This window comes from Grammomys surdaster, unplaced genomic scaffold (genome assembly GCF_004785775.1).
Source record: "Grammomys surdaster isolate TR1022 unplaced genomic scaffold, NIH_TR_1.0 198, whole genome shotgun sequence".
NCBI lineage: Eukaryota > Metazoa > Chordata > Mammalia > Rodentia > Muridae > Grammomys > Grammomys surdaster.
Window position 1 is genome coordinate 1,373,434 of NW_021604643.1, and position 7,735 is coordinate 1,381,168.

Sequence of the window (7,735 nt, forward strand, 5' to 3'; positions counted from 1 at the left end):
CCAAGGAGGTTAAAGACATCTACAAGAAAGAAATTGAGTAAGAAGGCACTAGAAAATTGAAAGACATCTCAAGTTCATGAGTTATAACATTAATATTTTGAAAATAACCATACTACCAAAAGCAATTTATAGATTCAGTGCAATCCCAATCAAAATATTCACAATATAGAGTGGTTAAAAAAAACAGTAGTATGCATAAAAAATTCCTTAAGAAATGTTTATCAGAAAAGTCCAAGTGACCCTCAAACCACTGTAGACTGTGGTTGCTGCTTCTTGTTGTTTCTCACAGGTTGAGGACGCAGCATATGTAGGATATAGGGTTCACGTTATTCAATCTGGATCAGATCTAAAAAGCTATTTCCTAGAGTCTGGTTTCCATGGTATCAGGAGATACTAAAATGTCAAGGGAGGAAAGTGATTAGTGGTTCTACACAGCCTTGAACTACATTAAAGACCACCATGGTAAGACATCCAGAAAATTGGAGTAAGAGGCCCTCAGATATTGTTGGTAACCTACCACTATCTTCTAAGTGGACATAAGACTGACTCAACAGGAAGAAAACTTTGCCTGATACTAGAAACTAAACCAATCTCATGGAGCTAGTTAGATCTTTGAAAAGAATCTACTACCACTACTTTGTCAGACAATGTAATTCCTAACTACATTCAAAATCTTATCTTTATAACAACAGATAAGTATAGTTATCACCTTGACTGAAGAAGTTTCCTTTTATAGCAAATGGAGACCATCAAAGAAAGCCACAACTGGTTCCAACATAGATACCAATGGATTGTGGGAAGATCAGCCCCAATAGATACATCTGTAGCGCATCTCCTATACCTCTGTCTCAAGCAACATCACAAAAGATGATACAGAAAGACTGTGAGAAGCAGAATACTAGAAACTCTGCTCTAAAATTGTCTCATATAAATAGCTACATAACAAGATATGCGCAATGACAATATCAATAAACATGCAGAATATAAAGAAAGAGCTCCCCAGGTGGTTATTTGAACATTGTTACATTGTCTTGGACATTGATAGAAAATCAACAGAATTGTGCCCTCACAAGGAGGCTAGCCATAAAATTCCCAGTGCTATGACATACCGGTCATAGTCTATCATGTCAACCTCCTGAGAAAGATGACCTTGAACCTGTAGAGAATAAATGTGTTATTACCTAACCCCACATCCTTAATTGTATCCAGAGTCATTTTGATCAGCCAACTGGTATCTACCATCCTGCCATCAAAATAAAGTTGCCAAAGAGAAAAGTGATGATTTGTTCAAATTGACAGACACAAGGTGAAATTAAGGGTTGCCTGAACATTCCTGCTCAGAACCAGGCCAACCAAGTTGATCAACTTCACAGCATGCGGCTGACAAGGTGCTAAGCCCTGCTCCCCTGTAGTCCTCATACCTTGTCTTAGAAAATATCACTGAAAACAACAAAATGGAATATTATTTTGGCATGGGGTCTGTGTGAAACTGTCTTCTACAGGAAGGCATGTGTTGCTCCAACAGCCTCCAGTCATTCTGACGTGACTCGCTCATGCTTAAAAGGTATATTCTTCTCAAAGGCAGCAGATGTTGGAGTTTTGTAGTTGGGCTGTTTGCTGTCTGCAAATGAATTTCCCATCAAGTGAAAGATACTAAGTGTATCTTTCCCAGAGGTTTGAATTCATTTAAAATTTTCTCCTGGCCTTTTTTTTCCATGAGATTTGGGGCTGTTAAAGAGACATGCTATGGAAATTTTCTCCTCCCAACAGATGCCATCATTAAGTAGGATGCAAATTTCTAGATTTAAAGAGAGATTGGATCTCGGCACACAGTCGGGTCTTGTTACTTGAGTCTGTAAACAATCGGCCTTCTTTATTATTTAATCATCAGAAAGAGTTTTTTCCTTTCATGTAAAAGAACATGAACCTTAGAATAAGAATCATGCGGCCCCATGGGGAGAGCAGCAATACCAACCAACCAGAGCTTCCAGGGTCTAAACCACTAGCCTGGGAGCACATAGGGAGGGCAGCTGCATATGTAGGGGAGAATGACAGTGTCAGGCATAGATGGGTGAGGAAGTCCTTGGTCCAGTGAAGGCTGGATGCCCTAGTGTGGGGGAAATTGTGGGTGTGGGAGGTGAGAGTGGGATGGTGGGTGGGGGCATATCCTCATAGACGCAGAAGGAGGGGGGATGGGATAGGGGGTTCCTGGATGGGGGGAAGGGGATTACATCTGAAATGTAAATAAAATATCCAATAAAATAATTAACAACAAAAAAGAACCTGATGGCATAAAATAACCTAAAACATTGGGTCAGGAAGAATCTGAAAATGTCATGTTTTCATCTTTTGCAGAAGGGAACTAAAATAAATCTTAATGGAACCTCTTCAACATAAACAGTGAAGAGCAGAAATTAAGATTGTGGTTTGGAAAGGCATGAGCCTTAATGAAAGTGTGTGCTGCATGCTTGATTGCTGACTAGTCTGTGTCCCCTGGTATGCTCTCTGACCTCTTCAGGAAATAAATGTCCCCTCTGCTCCTTCACTTTTCCATATGACATGAATGTCAAGATTGCCCAGAAAAAAATGTGAACAATTAAAGTGATGTGAGGACAGACAGGATAGTCTCATTGAGCATATTTGCATATCTTTCATATTTTGCGGGGAAGAAACACGTACTTCTTCTTTCCCTACTTTTCCTAAAAACCACACTCTAAAGAGAGAACAAAAATGAAGTAATATGTCAGACCTACGAGATGTGTGTCTGTTTCAAATTTCATGGCAACATTTACTCCATATTGTCTAGAGGAGAAAGCAACAGTAGCTGCACTCAGAACACCAGCAAGTTAGAAAACTAGCCTGGGGTCGGATGAAATGAATTAAAGTATTCTTTGGGTTATCACTGGAAAATATAACAAGGAGTAAATAATAGATTATTTACTGCACAAATATCTTCTCTATGAATTCCCCTATACCCTCCTCTTTACCTGTTAGAGATAAATAAAATGAAGTCAGACTTATTGACATAGTAATAGACTGGTTAGCTCTTGGTTAAGTTCGGCACTAAAATTTGAATTTGAAATCATTCAGACCAAAACTTGATTGGTGTGATGCAGCAGGTGATATTCTTAGTTGACCAAATGGTTTGAACTAGTACTCTGGAGTGAGTATGTTGAATTTAATTTTTAGTTACTGTACGAGTGAGTATGTCCTTAGTGATCAAACCAAAAGTACTTGATCATACATATGACCAAGCTGAGTTAAAATGACCCAGTTCCCTGCTGAGTTTCTTATCTGAGGTAGAATATTCTGATGAAGGCTGAAGTTCTGCATTCAAAGCTGCTTTATAAAATATTTTTTAAAAGGAAGAATAAGATACTTCTTTTTCAATTTGGGTTCTGAAATCTTCCTTCACCATTGATGTCTTCCTTTATGCATTTGAGACATATGGATATATTGCTCAAAAACAAACAAAAAAAAAATAGCAGGCTTCCAAAAGATTTCCATCAAGTACAAGAAGCCTACCATGAAAACGTTCCATTGTCCCAATTCTATGGTGGTCTCTATTGAAGTTATCTATGCTATTTTTCATTTCCTTTGCAAAGGACATAAATTGAGATGCTGATTTTTTACTTAATTTTTGTATTAGAAACCTAAGTCTGTTGGTTAAGAGGTTCCCATCTGATACTAACTGGCTAGTTGATTTTTAGGAAAGTACTTCATGGCTATGTGCCTCGGTTTCCTCCTCTATAAAATGAACTGTAGCAATACCCACCTGCCAATCTGTGGAAAGCAAAGACATCACTGACGTGAAACTGTCTTGTGGAATTACATCATTTGTGGTGAGACAATGATGGTGACGACACTGATGACTAATATAACATAATTGCGTAGGCTCTGTGGTTTATCAGGTATTCAGTAGGATTGCCAATCTCAGGATCATACCTTTTATTTCTTGAACACTGAGCTGCCTTTGTCACTCCCTGAGTCATATTTGACTCACAGCTAGATTTTATATGTTGCTTCCTGGTTGTTAGGGGCTAGAATCTGTCTTAACTACTAGATGTCTGTGATCACTGTTACAGCTTCCCATCGCCACCCCCATCCCTATCCATCCGGTGTGAACCAGTCCTCTGTTGTAGCCTCAGGAAAGTCTATGAAGCCCAGACTAGATTTCCATGGATACACGCAAACCTTTTGTCCTGCTCTGTTTACGTTTCTCTTGGAGCAATCAACCTCGATTGACAGGATGCCTGCTAGCGTCCTCCTCCCCCTCCTAACTCTTCCACAAAGGGTGCTGAGGTAAGAGATGACATAAAGACAGGATTTGGTTGCACAGAACTCTGTAACTGTGCTTTGTGAAGAGGCTGAGTCACCTATTTACATTTGTTGAACTGACTGGGAGTACAAGCAAGAGTGCTGCCCATTTATGAGTCAGCTCTGCTCTCTCACTCGTAGGCATTAAAAACTCTGGAAACAGGAATGATCTGTGACGTGAAACAACTTGTGAGCAGAGAGTTTTGAGTCATGAGTCTACGATTCAGGGCAGAAAGAAAAATGATCAACCCTGAATCCTGAAAACACAGGTTTTCCATTCCCACCCCCTTCCAATTTTTATCCATGTGAAGTGCCTATAGCTGTTAAGTCAAATACTGTCAAGTGTGCAGCAGACTTGCTGGGAAGTCCAGTGACATCAGAATAAAGGCACAGGCTTTGCTTCAAGTCACTATGACTTCAGGACTGAATTTGGGTAAATAACCAGCCTCTTTTCCTTTCATAAATAAATACTTGACTTCAGAAGTAGGAATGATTTGACAAAACTATCTTTTCTCCGAAGACAGTTTTCAATATTCATATGTCAACAATTTGATTACAGATCAGACATGAACACCCCCTCCACATAATGTGTGTATAGGTTTGAGGCTGACAAGAACCAGGGAGCTGAGCAGTTGCCCTGAATTCTAAATGTGGTGCTGTTCCACACAATTTGAGGGCCTGAAATATTTGTAAATCTTATCCCTGTGGACTATATTAATACCTCTGAAGTAACGTGCACACTGAAAAAATATTTTTTTTCTTCAACATTTACTAAGAATGCCTTTAGTTAGCACTTCTTAACATTTATCCAAGAACTATTCTTTAATTTCTTGATATATATTCAATGTTTCAGGGTTTTATTTTTGGGGTTTTGGTGGGTTATTTGTTTGCTTTGGGTTTGCCTTTCTTTTTTCATCCCAGTGGAAATAACCTCTGGCTTCTATAACAGAGAAAATGACATCCATTTTGCCTGCTTCTCACTTGCACTTTCATTTCCTACAATCAAAGATTCCTTAATTAAAAATCCATCAGCAATAAAATTTCTATTGAGTAAAGTCTCCAGCATGGTTTTCTTTCATGAAGACGCTGCAAAGTTAGCCATGCTACAGAAAAGAATGCATGCATGTAAGAACTTACCTTGTGAACATTGGCTCATGTTTGCATCAGTTTTCAGTTTGCTTACATACAGCTTTCCTGTCTCTGATGGAATGGCACCTACTACTACTACAGCCCGGAACTTCAGTGTGCTATCATAACCAGCACAGGTGACGGAGTTGGCTAGTCTCTGTAGAAGATCTCAATAAGTAAGCAGTCTCAGGTTGTAAACATCCAGGAGGAGAAAGCTGCAGTTGCTAATGTTTGTATACAGCTTCAAGTCTAGCCCATAGGGAAAATGCTTTGCCAGTTTGCCATGGTTCTGAAGACCTAATCCTTTCCAGGGCTCCACTCAAACAGAGCTTTCTCCACTTCCTTTGCCCCATAATATAAGGTGTATATCATTATTGCCTTAGGCAGTTCTACATGCATTTTCTAAAGTACAGAAAGCATGAAAAACCCCAGTATCACTGAAGCCAGATCTTGACTGATGGGCCCTGTAGAGGTTTTTATATTCCTATGACCTAAAACACAGCAAACTCAAATTATGATAGGCAGTTTGTTCTTTCCTGTCTCAACTATAAATATATAAGAGGTACTAATATTTTCTTTATCATTACTTTTTTGTATGACTGAAGAAATAGGAGCTTGCATGTGCCACCATACACATGAGGAAGCCAGAGCCATTGGACAACTTGAAGGAATGATTTCTCTCATTCCATTGTGAGGACCTCAGAGATGAACCTGAGTTTGTTGGGAGTGGCTACAAGTACTGTTACCGGCTAAGCATTTCTCTAGAACAACATGTCTCAATATCTGACTTTTCCGATTCTTCACTGCTGTACTCTACATACATTAAAGAAACTGGTGCAAACAAATTGCTATCCCTTGTCGTCTCTTATATCAACTGGAGCATTTAAACAAAGCTAAAACTCTGCCTACATTCTGGACTTGTCTATCAAAGTTAATTAGGCATCATGTTTTTCCTAGCATTGGTCTCTCAAAATCTATGAATTTTTGTATTATGAGTAGTGTGTGTGTGTGTGTGTGTGTGTGTCTGTACATATATATACATACAATATAGTATTGTTACATATATTATGTATATAAGATAGTATTAAACAAATAATATTTACTTATATTAACCAGTAAATATATAATATGCTTTGCCTTTTCCCTTTGCCTAAAATATTTAAGTTCTGACATTTCTTTAAGTATAAAACAATGGGTAATGATTTTGATCTATTAAACAAACAAAACACTTCGAGATGTCTTTAGTTCAACTTCATGCATGAAGAATGTCTTTACAGGACGCACAATATCTTTTCACTAGATTTCTTTGAGTTTATCCCAAACATTACGAAGCTGGCTTCTAGCTTCCATTCTTTCTGTCATGCCAGATGCTAAGAATTGCTCCTTTGAAGTAATCTTCCTTTTCTCTGATTGTTTTGAAAGTGCTTTTTTTCTTAATTCACCCTGAAATGTTCAGCTATTTTATTACTGTAACCAGTTTAATCATGGATTTTTCCATGCCTTAGTTTAATATGATTCTTGAGTTTATATCTCCTATTCAGAAAACTATTGTTCATTAATTCTTCAAAAAATGCACTTGGCTCATTTTTCCAGTCTTCATTTACTTGGATTCTGGGTAACACATATGATACCTTTCTTTCTATGATGTTACCCTTTATGTTTCTTTATTGAAATCTTCAGTTTGAATACTTTCTTCTCTCCTGCTTTTCAAATTATTAATTTTTCTTCTCAACTGGGTTGAATTTGTCATTAAATCCTTCCATTGAGTTTGCAATATGAGTTGTTAATTTTTTCTATCCAATAATTCCCATTTCTGTCTCTGATAAATTTGGATAACTTCCTTTAACTGAGTAATCACTGTTAATATTAACATTGTCAGTGTCTATTATAACTGCGGCCTTATTTCTTTCATTATTTGTTCTTTGTGAGTATTGTTTATGTGAATTTGTATTCCCAAATCAGATTTTCTTACATCTCATTCTGATTTTTTCTTTATAAATCACTTACAGATATAATTTGAGATCATAGATGGTATCTTTTCCCACAGAGTAATTCCTTTTGCTTCGCTGAGAGCCAGCAGGCATTAACTCACTGGTATGATCTTCTGAGGTAGCATATCAGCTCATCTTTTCTGCTAATACAAGTCTCCTAATGTTCCTGTCCGAAGACAGGGAGTCCTCCTGCCTCCTGGCCTGGGTGTCAGTCCCCATCTGTTCTTAATGGGGGACAGGGGCTGCTTAGTCCCTTGGCCTCAGTCTCACCATGCTGTATTGACATGTAGCCACTTCAG